This window comes from Notamacropus eugenii, chromosome 2, assembly GCF_028372415.1.
Source record: "Notamacropus eugenii isolate mMacEug1 chromosome 2, mMacEug1.pri_v2, whole genome shotgun sequence".
In the NCBI taxonomy this organism is placed as follows: domain Eukaryota; kingdom Metazoa; phylum Chordata; class Mammalia; order Diprotodontia; family Macropodidae; genus Notamacropus; species Notamacropus eugenii.
Window position 1 is genome coordinate 158478214 of NC_092873.1, and position 17237 is coordinate 158495450.

Consider the following 17237-nt stretch of genomic DNA (forward strand, 5'->3'; position numbering starts at 1 on the left):
TGCTAGTAGGAAATTTTCAAAGTACCCCCTTTGATTCCTGGGTCATTCTACGTGTTAGGAAGATTCACTTCCATGCACATTCCTCTTGACACAGAGGCTAAATTTGTCTCTTTGAAACTTACTAGTGAACTCAGAATAAAGTGCTGCTCATGGAGTCAAGAAAATCAGAGTTCAAATCCAGCCTCAAACACCTACTAACTGTGTGACCCTGGGCAAGTCACTTAACCTCTGCCCAACTCAATTTCCTAACCTTTAAAATGTGGGTAATAATATCACTTACCTCCCAGGATTGTCAGGAGAATCAGATAAGATAATATTTATAAAGTGCTCAGTACAGTACAGGAGGATCAAATAATATAATATTTATAAAGTGCTCAGTGCATTTTAGGTACTTAATAAATGTTTGTTTTCTTCTCTTCCCCATCCGATACTTCTAGTTCTGACTCACTGGAGTCAAGCAAGTCAAATCTCTTCTTCATGACAGTCACTCAAATACTTAAACACAGCTATTATGCACGTACACACACACACACACACACATACACCACAAATATTTTTTCAGACTATACATCCACAATTCAGCTAAGTGGTAGAGTGGATAGAGTGCTGAACCTGGAGTCAGGAAGTTCTGAGTTCAAATCCAGATTCAGACACTTACTAGTTATGTGACCTCGGACAAGTCACTTAATCTCCCTTTGCCTGAGTTTTTTTCAACTGTAAAAAAGGGCTAATAATAGCACCTACCTCCCAGGGTTGTTATGAGGATCAAATAATAATTATAAAGCATCTAGCACACTGCCTAGCACATAGTAGGCACTGTATAAATGTTAGCTAGTATTATTACTATTACAAAGTGTCTACCAGTGTCTGGCACAAAGTAGGCACTATGTAAATTCATACAAATTACTATAATCATTATGGTTCCTTCACTGTATATGTCTCAACTTCTACAGACATCCTGTTTACCCTCTTGAATGCTCTCCAATTTATCAATTTTTCCTAATCATTCCTCCCAAAATGTGGTACTAAGAATTGAACATAATATTTTAGATATAGTCTGACCATAGCATAAAACAGGACTATCACTCACTTTATTCTGGGCCTCTCTTCATAAACCCTAAGATATCATTAGTTTTTTCCACTACCATATCACACTACTAACTCAGATTGACCATAAAAGTTCAGTATAACTCCCAAGTTGTTTTCATACAAAAATCCAACCACGCCACTACTATATTTTACCCATGAAGTTGACTTTTTAAGCTCAAGTGTCAGATTTCATATTTATTGATTTATCTTGACCTGATACCAGAATCTCAGCTTTACTGTGGAAACTTTCCTTTCCTCTGTCACAGAGGTTTGGACTTGTCATTCATTCTTGACATCATTCTTCTGTGCATCTTTTGATTTTGAAAAGGACCAATGACAACCCAGGGTGATGTCACTGGTGAGTTGGATTTAAGTGAGGGAGAGTTGCACAAAGTCAGCCTCACTGTCTTTTCCAGAGTCATTGTTAGCAATGGACCAGGATGTAGTGGGTGACTTTGATATCTTTGACCAGGCTGTCAGCGCTCCACAGTGCCTGCTTCAGCTGTCTTCGTGGCTGTTGTAATAAATTGTCCTCATCTGCCCATTCTTCCAGGGGGAAGTCTTCACATGCTTGGGATAGACATCTCTTAACTCACTGATGGATTTGAGGCCTGTCAGTTACCTTCAACTTGGTTTAACCCATCTACTGAGATGGTTTACTGGGGGTGTGACTGCTATACATGCTACAGCTTCTTAGAGCCACAGGTGAGGGTTGGGTGAAGGTGGACACCAATGGTGGATGAACAGCCTTGAAAATGGTTCAGAAAGCCCTCACCCCAGAGGTACTAATCCTTCCTGAACACAGATTCAGAAGAAATCTTAATTATCAACTCATCTAAAACCCTGAGAAAAGCTCTTAAAATAACTTAAAATAATTGATGCCAGGATTAGATATTTCCAGATTCCTATTTCTGTGTTTCTCCCCTTCAAGTTTCTGCATCTCTTCAGAAAGTGTCCAATAACCTTTGTTATCTACTGCTTCTCGCCAACAAAGCCTGGTTTCAGGAAAGTTTCAGTTATTTGCCGTAAGAATCTAAGTCAATGTGTCATGTCTCTCCAGAACCTCTACATTTCAATCCTTATCCTTGATTGTGAAATGAAAAAATTCATCCTCCATGAATGGAATTTCAAGTTTCACTGAAATTAGTAGAGCACACAAGTTCATTCCTAGCTTTCTGACATCATGAATCAGAGAGGCAACCTCTTAGACCATCAATCTCCAGTTTTGGCTAACAGCCTTTCATCAATGCTTTCCAGGACACCTTCCATAAGAAAGGTGTGATCACTACTAAAATTTCTCCTTGAGAGTAATACTACATACTTCCAATCAATATGGCTTACTTTCTTAGTAAAAGAGGGGGTGGAAGGTTTATTCATAGACCTAAGCTTCTTTTATCCAAAAATCAACTTAGCTCAATGTGGTAAGGAAGTTTATCACCAGAAGGTTTACCAACACATCTATACATAAGTATATACATATGTGTATACATACATATTTGTGTACATGAAAAAAATACATTAGTTTGGTGTACATATAAATATATCTGTATTAGGAACAGACCTGAAATTTCATCAGTGTAGAAAACTTCCTTCTACCAATGAAGACAAGCAACTGTTTTGCCACTGATGGTCTTAGAAAGTTGCCTCAGGCTCCAAGAGGTTAAATGACTCCCCCAAAGTCAGCATGAATGAGTCAGACATGGAATTTGAACCCATCTTTCTTTATTTGAGGATCTCACTCTCTAGCCACAGCACCAAGCTCTTTCTCTTCCAAAGTTTGCTCATAGGATGACTATTTTTCCTCCACAGCATCACACAAAGACCAAAGCATAGAAGAGTTGTGATCTGTGTTAGTGGACAGACTACCTATACTGATCAAATAAATGCCCCTTGAAATATAGAACTCATAAACAGCTTTTTTAAATCTTATTTAAATCTCTCTCCTGTTTGGGCAAAGATATACACCCTTTGTTTGGTTAGGTGGGCTAGGCTTGCAACATCATTGTATCCATAATACATGAAACACATCCTTCTTTTATTAAAATTTTGGTACTTCATTTTTTTTTTTACAATATATTCCTCCAATGTAATTAATTCAGAAGAAGAACTCTGCTCAAGGCCTCATTATCTGCATCATTCTGAAACCTTAATTGCATACTTCTCCTATGAAAGAGCCCTGGGCTACAAACTGGAAAATCACCACAATGCTTAAGAAATGTGTTCCTTCTGCCCACTTTGCAAATCCCCAGATGACAGCATAATATTACCTGTGGAGTATCTTTCTTCTTCCAACTAAAGTCCACTTCAAATACTTTCTCATCAACCTTGACGTAACCCTGCAGCATTTTTTGTGTGTATTATACCTGTTTTACTAAACTCTCCCATAGAGACCAGAAACACCCTTCCTGTTTCTGAAAAAATCAAATGAGATGTCATACAAGTTTCACTCATTTTGTGGAAATTATTTCAAAAGGAAGAAACTGAGCCAAAGAGAGATCCAGTAGGGCATCCTGATAATTAGAGGAAGGAAAAAAAATGCTTGGGTTTAAAATTGCTGGATTGAATAAAGACTCTGATCACCAGCCAAAGCAGCCCAGGAAATGCTTAATAGCTAACAATGATGTATAAAAATACTAGTGTCAAGTAATCACCTTAAAAAATGAGAAACTCTTTTTACAAATGCTATACCATGAAAAAATAAATATTTTTTGATGTGGCAAAGGAGAGTTAGTTGCTGATAAGCGTAAAACAAGTTTGTATCTGAATATTTCCCTTGCTGGAACCCAGCCAAGATGAATCCTCTAAATGCTCCTAGATCTCCTTCCTCCTACAAGCTCAGTTTAAGCTCTGTCTTCTACACTCAAGTCATCATGACTTTTATCTTGCCATTGGACTCCAATGACCAGAGGAGAGAGAGAGGTTGATAACTTCATGCAGCTCTGTCTCACTTAAATCCAATTTCCTAGCAAGTCAGGACATCACGTTCGTGACATCATTGGTCCTCTGTGAGAACAAAGGACATGTAACAGTCTTCTTTATGAAACTTCTGCTGATCCTATCCACCTACCAGAGTTTTTCCTCCAAAATTACCTTTTATTTGTTTTATATAAACCTGTTCATACATATATTATCCTGTAATGCTAATGAGAGTTAAAGACCTTCCTTACCCATTGATGCCTCTACCTATTAAAGGAAGCTTGATTAGGGGAGACGCATATCTTTTCTTGATTTCTAATGAGGTTCTCAAGGGTTGTAAGGTCCTGTGGCTCTGAAAAGTGTATGAATATTCTGAGGTGAGGTTCTGCTTTGGAGCTTACTCACTGAAAGTGTTTGGCCAGATGAGACTCTGGGAAGCCACTAAGGAGCATCTCCCCAGCCCCTGCTTTGAAAACCCAGATGTTGGTGCTTCTCTCACTAGTAACTCTGCATGTATGGTCAGGCAGTTGGAAGCCCTGTCTGTTGTTCTTTATTTCTTTATTTTTATTTTCTCTGAAGTTCAGGGTGCTGCCTTTTACCTCTGAACTAAGTAAATGATATATGTGCTTGATTAAAGTGAGCATTGACACTTCAAAAGTTCCTTTCCTTTTAGAAAAGCAGGTCTAAGAACCTGTACAGCAGATCCTCCTGTGTATGCTAAAGTCCTTGCTGTTACATATCTGCCCTGACTAAATTGTAAGCTCCTTGAGGTCAGTGACTGTTAAACTATTCTCTTCATATTTGCAGCAGCTAGGACATTGCTTGACCTAGAGAAGGTGCTTAGTCAATGTTTGATTTATTGATGCTAAAGCCTTTATTCAGTTATGAGCCTTTGTCTTTACCCAGTCATGAAACAGGAAGATTGTACTGTGTGTCAGGCACTACGCTGGGCACTGGAGATACAAATATAAACATGAATCAGCCCACTCTTGAGGAACTCACTTTCTATTGAGGCAGACAGCAGGTAAGTAAATATAAAACATTTTTTAAAGTCTTTAATTTTTTTTTTTAATTTTCATCACCTGAGGCTACTACCATCCCCCTGGATTGTGCTAGCTCCCCCCCCCCAGGGGGTGGCATCATCTGCTTTGTGAATCTATGGTCCAGATGATCACTTATTGGGGAATGGGTTAAATTACATGACTGCAAAGATCCCTTCCAACTCTCTAATTCTGTGAATCTATAATTTTGCAGAAAGGGAGAATGGTGGAAGCAAAAGACCAGTGAATTTAAAGTCAGAAGACTAGTGTTTAGGTCTCTTCCTTGCTTCTTAAACAGCTGTGTGACCTTGAGCAGACTACTTGTCCTAAGCCTTCATTTCCTATCTGTGGAAAGAGAATGAATGTACAAACGATTTAATTTGTGGTGAAGGTCAATTGAGATCACGTATGTCTAATGTTAGAGACACGATATAATATTATGGAAAAAAGCACTGGATCAATCAAATCCTGACTCTGCTCCTTCCTACTTCTATGATCTTAGGTCATTTGACAATTCTTGGCCTTAATTTCCTTAGGTATGAAATAATAGGGTTGAATCAAATGACCTTTGAAGTCGTTTCAAACTTAAACCCTAAAATTTTATGAACAAAGAAAGTGAAATATAAGTATTAAAAGAAAATAATGATTTCTAATAACGATAGCTGATTTTCCTTTTTGACTATAGATAGAAAGATCATCTTTTGATTTGTCCTCTGAAATTCATTCAGGCAGGTCTAAATTTCTTTCCTGCTGGTACTTTTAAATTAAATTTCCAAAGAAACTTCTTAAAGGTTCTGGAGCAAATTCCAAAACCATCTATTGATTGTAGCCTGTGAATGAAACCCATTACTACCATAATGGAAAGAAAAATAAATATTCCATTGAAAAGGCTTCATCCATATTTGTGTTTCCAGACTGTTAGAAATCTTGGAAGGGGTTGCAAGTGTGTGTGTGTGTGTGTGTGTGCATGCATGCACATGCGTGTGTGCATCTTTATCTTAGTTTCAGCTTACACTACAGCACATATGACAAGACTTTGTGGAAGAGGCAGATGTATATTAATACCCCTTGATAGAAAACCTGGACTCCTTGATGAGGGGAAAAAAAAGAGCAAGTGCTCATGTTTCTACTGGATATAATAGCTGCAGAGTGATGCCACTCATCAAATTTCTTAGGCACAGCTCTATCCATAATTAATTAAATCTTCTCCATGGGAAAGCAGAGAAATAGCCACAAGGTTAATATCTATGAGATCATTTTCCTCCAAACTGACACATGGTGGATTAAAAAAAAACCCACTAAAATCTTCCATTTAAAATTTAAACTAATAAGCCAATTTTGTAATTTGTCATCTGTTTTACTAATGAAATGGGAATATTAATCCATCTATAGGCTCTTCAGGCAATTTAATTGATAATTAAGTTCAAAAAAGGTTTATTGTGGGTTGGAAAGTGTGCAATGCTAGGAAAACAAAGCAGAAAAATGACATAATCAGTGTCTTCAAGAAGTTTGAAATCTTTTAGGCAAACATTTACCAAGAACCTTTAAATAAAGAATGTTGAAACCATCTTTTTTCAATTTCACAGGAAACAGAAGACAGTCTTCATCCCAACTAATATAAGGTTGTTTTGTTGTGGTGTATTTTTGTCCAATCAGTGATTTCATCAGTGTATGGGGAATTCTAGGAGACAAAACTCTCTCTTCCAATGCAGATCTGCAACCATTCAGCAATTTAAGTCAGAGACTGGTCTGAACCCTGAGAGGTTAATCAACTTTTCTCATATTATGTGTGTCACAGAGTGGACTTGTACTCAAAGCTTCCTGACTCTGAAGGTAAAGGTCTCTATCTGCTATGTTATTCTGCTTCTCACTGATTTAAATAAACTCACAAATTCAAAAGAATTAAGGGAAATCTTTTCTGAATAAGTGAAAGATATGAACTACAAAATTTGCTTACAATAGAGATTTAAAGAAGAAATACAACTGTAATCATTTAAGTCTATTCTCTCACTGAATTGGGATGTGTTGTTTAGTAGAGTAAGTGAATGAATGGATGGATGGATGGATGAATGAATGAATTTATCGCAATAAATAAATTTATAATAAGCACTAGGCTAAGTGACAAGAAATACTAACAGAAGAGTGAACTAGTCTTTGCTATCAAGAACCTCACATTCTAATAGAGGGGGACAATACACATAGATAAGAGTTCAGTTATAAGTCAGATGGGAACACAAAATACAGTAAGTTGCAATGACCTTTAGGGTGGAAGAGCATATCATAAGAAGGACCAGTGTTTTCAGGACTCAGCAGCAGATCAGATAATAAGGCACAGGGGCAGGGCAGGGCAAATAGCAATGCCGAGGATTCTGGAGGATGCTGTAGCAATAAAGATTATGTAAGAATATTTTTATCAGTGAAAAAGCAGAGAAATAGATCAATGGAACACACCAGGCAAAGAAGAGTCAAAAATGATAGAACTCAATAAAGTGGATAACTTGTTAAGGTGAAAAACTTAAATTGCCTAGAAAAAAACTCATTTGATAAAAACAGCTGGGGAAATTGAAAAGCAATATGGCAGATATTAGACTTAGACCAGCAACTTCCATATGCCATAGTACATTCTAAATAAATACATGACCTTCGTGTTAAATATCATACTAAAAAAAAGAAAAGAAACTGATTGTATCCTCACAGCTATAGGTAGGAAATGTATTCTTAACTAAAAGAAAAGAGATAGAGGCAATTACAAAAGATAAAACATATAACCTTGATCACATGAAATTGCAAAGCTTCTCCATGAATAAAATTAATGCACCTAGAACAAAAAGGGAAGTGGTCAACAGAAAGAAAAAAATCTTGGTGTCAAATTTCTCTGATAAGAGTTTGGTATAAGCGATACATAAACAATTAACACATATGCATATATATGACTAATAGTCATTCTCTAATAGATAAGTGGTCAAAGGATATGAACAAAAAGTTGCAAATATTCACAGCCACAGGAAAAAAATGTTCCAAATCACTAACAATAAGAAAGATGCAAATCCAAACAACTCTGAGGTTTTTACCTCATACCCTACCAAGTTGCAAAAAAAAATAAAATAAAATAACCAAAAAATGGCAATAATCAATGTCAGATGGTTTATTTTGTATATATCTTATACAGGACTATCTTGGCATTACCAAAGAGTTCAAGATGCTAAAGGAATATTCCTGCTGGTATGGGCTGAAATCATGCCAGCATTTCCCTTCTCAGTCCTTCAAGGGATTTTGCCCCATCCTATGGACAAGCAGAGGTGTTAGACCAACAGTGTGCAACCTGTGGCATCAGGGTCACATGTAACCCTCTAGGTTTTCAAGTGAGGCCCTTTGAATGAATCCAAACTTCACAGGACAAATCCCTTTAATTAAAGGATTTCTTCTCGACTTGGACTCAGTCAAAAGGCTATACTCAAAGACCTAAAAGGACACATGTGGCCTCAAGGTTGCAGGCTCCCCATCATTGGGTTAGACCTATCCTCCCAAACCTAGGGATTGCGGTCAACTGAAAATTTAAGAGAAAGACCAATGGTGCCAAAGAGAACATGGAAGTGGAAGAGGGACAGGGACTGTTATGACAAACAATGAAAGATGACATGCAGGGTAACAGTGCCACAGGGGCTCAGTACCAAAGTCCAATACTGGAGCTGTGTGTGAATTGTAGACTAAGAGTCTTGGGATGGATACTGTCTTTTCCACTCCTTTTTTCCTTAGACTATGTATATCTCTTTTTCTTAAAAGTTTATCTTTTTGTTTGTTTTGTCTTTTAAGTATCATAAAAGTGGTTAACCATTGTATTGTTCATCTAACTGTATCTTTACTCACATGCAGCAAAGAAGGACCTTAAGAAAGCCATAACAGAAATTTCTGGAGTGGACAAAGACAGATTTGCAACTGTGACATTTTGCCAGAGTAGTTTTTCAACTGTGTCCCAGAGAAGAAAGAAATCCACTTTATTTGCATAATTCCAAATGACAGGCACATCAAACATAGTTGGTGGAGTTGTATGATGGCATAACCGTTTTGGAAAGCAATTTGGAAATGCCCATATCCTTTGAAGCAGAGACTCCATTATTGGGTTTATACTCCAAAGAAACCACTGATAAGAAGAAACTCCCCATATACACTAAAATATTTATAGCAGCACTTTTTGTGATAGTAAAAAATTCAAATGGCCATTTCAAATGCCCATCGGTTGGGGAAAACCTAGAGCAATTTTGGTTCATGAATGCAATGGAATATTATTTTGATGTTAGAAATGATGTGTGTGATAAATACAGAAAAGCACTAAAGATCTATACAAACTGATGCAGAGTGAAGTAAGCAGAGCCAAGAAAACAATATACACAGTAACTATAACAATGCAAATGGAAAGAATGGTAACACACAGTAAATGTAAAAAAATTAAAGATCACACATGACTCAAATGAAGTCCCTTTTGAGGAGGTGGAAGGTATTACATATTGCATATCTTTGGATTTTTTCCAACGTACCAATCAGTTGTGCTCATTTTTTTTCCTCTAAAAAATACCATTCGTTATATGAGATGGCTAGCTGGAAGTGGTAAAGGAAGGATACTTTGGATAGTTATGATGATGAAAGAAACAGAAGACATCAATAAAAACTTATTTTGAAAAAATAATGGCTTGTAAAAAGTAGTTTCAAAGCACTATCTAAGTTCTTGTCTCTGTTCACATTGTAATTAATTTTTGGTATGTAAGTGGATACTTTTCTAAAGTATGTGAAAACTGTTCCCTTAGTAAAGAATATTCTCCTTATAATCTTCTTTATAGGGAACCTGGTATAGTAGATAGCCAGTCTGCAGGGACAAATAGCCAACTTTAGAGAAAAGACCTGGGCTCAATTCCTGGTTCTGGCATGCATTGGCAATATAATCATGCGAGAGCCACTTAACCACTCACAGTCTTAGGAAAGTTTCTATAACTAACTTGTACACCAATTTTATATATGCATTGGTAGAGGAAGATTGCTCCCTGGGACTTCCCTACAGTGAAATTATGGATCCAAATCATACTTCTGTTAATGATTGATGAAGAAATCCACTACCTCTTTCAAATTTATTTTACTGATAGCACAAATGTAAACTTCAGCCTTCCCCACGTGGCAGGAAGATTGCCTCATACCTGAACATACAAGAACCTTCTGGTTACTCTCCCTGCCTCAAGTCTCTCCCTACTCCATAGACCCATATAAAGCTGAGGTCTGACCATACCAACCCCACCCCTTGACCCCCATTCAATAAACTCCAGTGACTCCTTATCACTCCAGGATCAAATATAAAATCCTCTATTTGGTTTTTAAAGCTTTTCATAATCTGGCCCCTTCCCACCTTTCCAGTTTTACTTATTTTACTCATCTTCACATACTCTTCTGAAATGACACTGGTATTCCTCTTATTCCTCATACATGATACTCCCTCTCTCAACAACAAGAGTTTTCACTGGAAACTATCCATGCCTAGAATGCTCTCCCTCCTCATTTCCACCTCTTGACTTCCTTGGCCTTCTTCAAGTCCCAGCTAAAATCCTACCTTCTACAAGAAACCTTCCTTAATCCCCTTTCATTTTAGTACCTTCCCTCTATTGACCAATTCCACTTTATCCCATATATAATTTGTTTGTACATAACTGTTTGTATGTTGTCTCTCCCGCTAGACCATGAGCACTCTGAGAACAAGAACTGTCTTTTTTATTTTTGTCTTGGTTTTTGTTTTGGTTTGGTTTTTTAGCTTTCTTTGTATCCCCAGTAGTTAGCACAATGCCAAGCAGGAATATAGTAGGTACTTGGAATCAGAAGAAATAGATTTGAGTCCCAACTCTGCTACTTACCATCTATGGAACCTTGAATAAGTCATGTTTTCTTGCCTTACTTTCATTCTGACATTCTTACATTCTTTGTCTTACTTTCCTCATCTGCAAAATGAGGATGCTGGATTAAATGATCTCTAAAGTCCCTTCCAGTTCAAGTCCAATAATCCCATCCTCCGAAATTACAAGTGAAATCTTAATGAATTAATTTCTACTGTACAAAATAATCACTGTGCAGTGTCATATATTGAGCAAGGACACAAATAGTCATATCAAACACACATACACACACATACACACACACACACACACACACACGTAGAATACCGACCAAAAATATTGTACAACCTTTAACACAATTTAATACACTGAAATGAAAAACAAATGGCTGGAAAAAATATTCTAACCCTTAGTCCCTGTACGCACAAATAGAATCTTCTTTTGACTAATGCCCACAATTCTACATAACCATCTCCATGTCCCAGGCAAAAGTCCATACTGAGCACCTGTCTAAAATCACACTTACCCTCTTTTCCCTAAATCCAAGTCCCCTCTGCATTTTGTATTCTGTCAATCTATTCATCATCTGCTGAAGCACAAAAGCTTGAAACTTTAGGTCATCCACAATGCTTCCCTTCTTCCCTCCCTCCCTCGTCTTCCATCCCATTAGTCACCAGTCCCATCAATTCTTTTTCCATAATGTCTCTCACATTATTGCGATGGGGGGGGAGGAGGTTGTACTGATAAGTGTTTAATAAACAGTTCTTCAAAAAAAGCACATATGACACAATTGTTCATTTAATTTGCGTTATTAAGATTTTCTTCATCACTTTCATAATTCTAAACAATGAACAAAACAATAAACCAAGCCTCTTTTGTAGCATTTGCAGATTTCTGAGGTGCAAATGGTTACACTAAAACTTTAACTACAGATTCTTGGGAGCTGTTCAACTGGCTGCAGAATACTCCTTGTGTTTATCTCTTCTGTTCCATTTCCCATTGCCACTATCCTAATCTGAGTCCTAATCCTTATTCTTTTTTCCCATTTAATAGTATTTTATTTTTCCAATTACATGTAAAGATAGTCTTCAACATTCTCTTTTACAAGATTTTGATTTCCAAATTTTTTTCTCTCTACCGTCCCAAGACAGTAAGCAATCTGATATAGGTTATACATGTACAATCACATTAAACATATTTCCACATTAGTCATGTTGTAAAAGAAGAAACAGAACAAAAGGGGATAACCTCAAGAAAAAAAGAGAAAAGAGGTTGCTTCAATCTGTATTCATGCTCCATAGTTCTTTCTCTGGGATATGATAACATTTTCCATCATGAGCCATTTGGAATTGTCTTGAGATCATTGTATTGCTAAGAAAACTAAGTCTATCAAAGTTGATCATTGCACAATGTTTCTGTTACTGTATACAGTGTTCTCCTGGTTCTGCTCACATCACCCAGAATCAGTTCACATAAGTCTTTCAGATTTTTCTGAAATCCACCTGCTCATCATTTCTTATAAGACAATAGTATTCCATTACATTCATATGCCACAACTTGTTCAGCCATTCCCCAATTGATAAGCATCCCCTCAATTTCCATTTCTTTGTCACCAAAAAAAGAGCTGCTATAAATATTTTGTGCATGTGGATTCTTTTCCCTTCTTACTATCTCTTTGGGATACAGACCTAGTAGTGGTCCTAACGCTTATTCTTGAACTATTTCAATAGTTTTGTAATTTCCAGTCTCTCCATCCTAGAATCCTATACACTAGCTCCAGATTAATCTTTGAAAACTCTTATGCCTTGGAAATATGATTTTGTTAACTATATAAAGGATGAACTGGAGGAAGAAACTGATGGGGATCAAACCATTGCAACAGTACAAATGAGAAATTACAAAAGCCTGAATTAGGGTGATGGCTTTGAGAGATAAGAGAGTAAGACAGAGAAGATGTCGTGGGGGAGAAATCAGCAGGACTTGGTGACTAATTAGCTATGGGATGGAGGAAGTGCTATAAAGGAGAGAAAAGAATCAAATACAAAAGGTTACAAACAATATAGGTTAATAGACCTGGGTGACTTGGAGGATGGTGATAACTTCAACAGAAATATAGTAGATCTATAAGTTTTAGGTAAAAAATAAAATCAATAATAGTTTTTGGAAGAAAGGAATGACATAGTTAAAGCAGCAATAGATTCAAAGTAGAAACTGAGTTTTGGTCACAGATCTGAAGCTCATTCCCTGTGTGACTATGAGCCTCAGTTTGTTCATAGGTAAAATGGTATTGACCATTACACTACCTCATGAGATTACTGTGAGAGAAAAAAGCAAACTCTAAAGCACTTTACAAATGTAAATATTTATTATTATCAAAGTTGAGCTTATTGTGTTTCCCCCAAAACTTGCTCCTTCTTTTGCCTTCACTTTTTTGTCAATGACACCACCATTCTCTCACACTCTCATGTTTGAAACCCTTTCCTTCACTTTCATTGCCAATCGATTACCAGGCCTCTATAATTCCTCTCCAATATCTCTCAATCCATCCCCTCTTCTATTACCATTCACCTCCTATTAGAAGCATCATAGAATCAAAGCTGAAAGGGATCTCAGAGACTGCCCAATCCAACCCTTTACTCTACAGCCAAGGAACTGAGTCTAAGGGACTTGCCCCAAATCATCAGATAATAATCATGAGAGGTGGGATTCAAACCCAGGTCCTCTGACTCCAGAATCAGCCTCTCTTTGCTTTAGCCCATGCTGCCTCCATTCGCATGAATGACTCCATTCAGTCATTTCAGTCACCATCCAACTCTTCATGATCCCGTTTGGGGTTTTCTTGGCAAAGATACTGAAGTGGTTTGCCATTTCCTTCTCCAACTCATTTTACAGATGAGGAACCTGAGGCAAACAGTGTTAAGTAACTTGCTCAGGGTCATACAACTAGTAAGTGTCTGTGGGCAGACTGGAAATCAGGAAGATGAGTCTTCCTGACTTCAGGTCCAGTACTCTCCACTGTGCCACCTATTTACCCCATTCTCAAGCTAGTAGACTCCTAAAATATCCATATTATAGGTCTACCCCTACTTTCTCTCCCTTTCCAATCCATCTGATATCACCCCAAGATTAATCTTCCTTCAGCATTGATATGGTCAAATACTTCTCTGCTCAAAAATCTCTAGTGGTTCCTTATTCTACGTGGTACAGTGGATAGAGTGCAAGGCCTGGATTCAGGAAGACCTGAGTTCATATCCACCTTCAGACACTTACTGTGTGACCCTGGGCAAGTCGCTTAACCCTGTTTGCCTCAGTTTCCTCATCTGTAAAATAAGCTGGAGAAGGAAATGGCAAACCACTCCAGTGTCTTGCCAAAAAGAAAAAAAAAAGAAACCCAAATGGGTCCCACAAAAGTTGGACATGATTAAAAAAGGACTAAACAAGAACTTCCTGACTCTGGGTCCGGGATTCTATCTACTTTGCACACTAACTACTCAAAACTCTAAAAGCACAGTGTACTAGAAAAAGCCACGGATTTGGGTTCAAAAGTCTAAAGTCTGAGTCCTAACTCCACCATTTACTATGAGTGTGACCTGGAATAAATCATTTAGCCTCCTTGGGTCCTAGTTTCTTCATCTGTAAAACGAAGGAGTTGGACTAGAAATCTCTAAGGTACCTTGCAGTTCTGACATACTGTGGCTCTACATCAAACATTTCTTAAACTGTAAAGCATTATATCAAAGGAAGACATGATGGCAAGGGAACAACAAATTGAATGAAAAATCCTGACCAGCAGAAACATTAAAAAGTCCTTCTCAGTTCAGAAGTCTATCCATTTAATGACAACATTGTCCTTTCCATGAGGTATTTATAAACCGTGAGTGTACAAGGTTAGATATCCTTCATAATTTTTTTTAAAAATTTATGTGGCATTAAGATCTTTTTTGGAGGCAATGGGGAAAGGTTACAAAAGGTTTTTCTTTTTTGGTAGAAAAATAATTGCTGACTCTGAGCTATAGGCAAACACCAAGCCAAAATGAAATGAATTACTCCATAGAGCAAAGAAAAGAAGTGGAGGGAATCATAAAAGCTGAAAGAGTCCTGTCTCCTTCAAGCCCCCTGCCCGCCATCTATCCACCCAATCTATTTTTATTGGACACAACTGAAAGAAATACAGTTGGCAAATAAAGTACCTACTAGAACATCCTGGCCTACTTCATGCTGCTTCCATGTTATTGCTTTGACCTGTGCCATGTAGCTCCATATTTAAGTGGTTAATGGGGTCCATTGGAATAGCCCTTATTGTGAATGAAATTGGAATGATCACACAGACACATGCGGCACTAACCCCAAACAGCTGACAATCACAGCCAATAGCATGTGCTCTGCAATCAACAACATCTTTCCTACAGATGTAGGGGAAGCCAGCTGTGCCAATTATGCTGTAATGATGAGAAGAGGGATGCTAGCTGGGGAATTCTCATTTCATGTCTTGTTTGAGAAAGAACCCCTTAAAGGAGTGCAGTATGCCATATATATTGCAGCCTCCTGTCACTGCTTTTGGCCCAAGTGAAGCTCCTTTGGACTAGAGAGATCATTCATGTCTGTGATCTTAGATCAGAGTAGATATAAGCTGCCACGTATGAAGCTCACAATTCTTTAATACTCACAACATCTTCATAGATCTATTCAAGTCAATTCATTTATTGTTTACTGTGCCAGGTGCTGAGAAGGATGCCAAGTTTAAGTAAGATATCTACTGCCCACTACTAGTTGGGGGGATATATTGAGGCAGGATAGTATGTATTAGAGCTAGAGTCAGAAAGACCTGGGATAAATTTCTCTTATCTATGTGACCCTCAGCAAGTCACTTAAATCACCCAAGCCTCATCTCCCACATCTGTAAAATGGAGATGATCAAATCTGCAGCTCTATTCTCAAGAGATTTCTGCTGTTCTTCTAGATTGATGACTTCATAGGGATAGGGAACTCCCACAGAGATCCATCTATAACTTGGAGTTGTTGCCTTGGTTCACAGTCAAAATGTATCATAGATGGAATTTGAGCCCAGACCTTCCTGCTTATAAGTCCAATACTTCATCCCCTGTACAACAAGGTTATTGTCAGGATCAAATTAGATAATGCGTATGGTGTGCTTCACAAACAATAAAATGCCACATACATGTCAGTTGATATTGTCATTTAGAATCGGAACATCTAGTTTCAAATCCTAGATCTGTCATTTACTATCTTGGCCTCAGTTTCATCATATACCAATTAATCAATAAACATTTATTAAGTACCTACTTTGTGCCAGGCACTGTGCTAAGCACTGTAGATACAAAAGAAACAAAAGACAGAATCTACCCTAGAGGAGCTTACATTTCAATGGGGGAGAACATGCAAACAAATATGAACAAAGTAAGCTATGTATAATATAAATAGAAAATGATTAACAGAAGGATGAGAGGCTGGGGAAGACTCACTACAAAAGGAGGGATTATATATAAAATGAGAGAGTTAGAATGATGATCATGAGCCTATAACCCTATAATCCTATAAGCTATAGTCCAAAATAATATAAAAGTGCATGAAGAGAGGTACCCAAAAAATATTCTTTGAGTTCTGAAGGAGGGGAAAATCATTACTGATCAGGAGATTCGGGGGAGGTTTCATGGAGGTGGTAGCCTTAAAATTAAATTTAAAAGAATCAGTCTGAATGAAATGGGTGGAAAGAGAAGAGTATTCCAAGAAAAAACTGCATGGAGATAGTAAAGTGAAAGTATCAGAGATGCCGAATAATGTCGTTTGGCTGGATCATAGCGTCCATAGTGGGCAGTACCATGAAATAAGGATGATAATGTACAATATGCCAGATTAAAGGATCTTGAACTTGACTTGACAGGGGTCCCTTAAAGAGTTTTGAGCAGAAGGATAATATGATAAAGGTAAAGAATATTGTGGCAGTTATCTGTGCTAAACTTAGAGGATGCTTCAGTGACTAAGAAACAACTGAGTTTAGCACCTAGAGAAGTAGAATAACTAAATAAAAGAAGATGCCTGGTTTCCTTGCCTGATGGCTCCCACACATGAGTTTTTCCTTGGTCTAAATTTATTATGCTGTTTCCCACCCACCCCTCTTCATCTCCCACAATGCCCACATAGCTTCCTCTGCAAAGACTTCATGATATCCTAGGGTCTCCTCTGCCATCTTCCTACCATATAACTGAATTAAGAAAGTGTTTCTTTCCAAATGCCCTGCATATAAACATTGCTAGTCATGACTCTGGTAGAAGGCCTGTTAGGAACCTATTGTACTAATCCA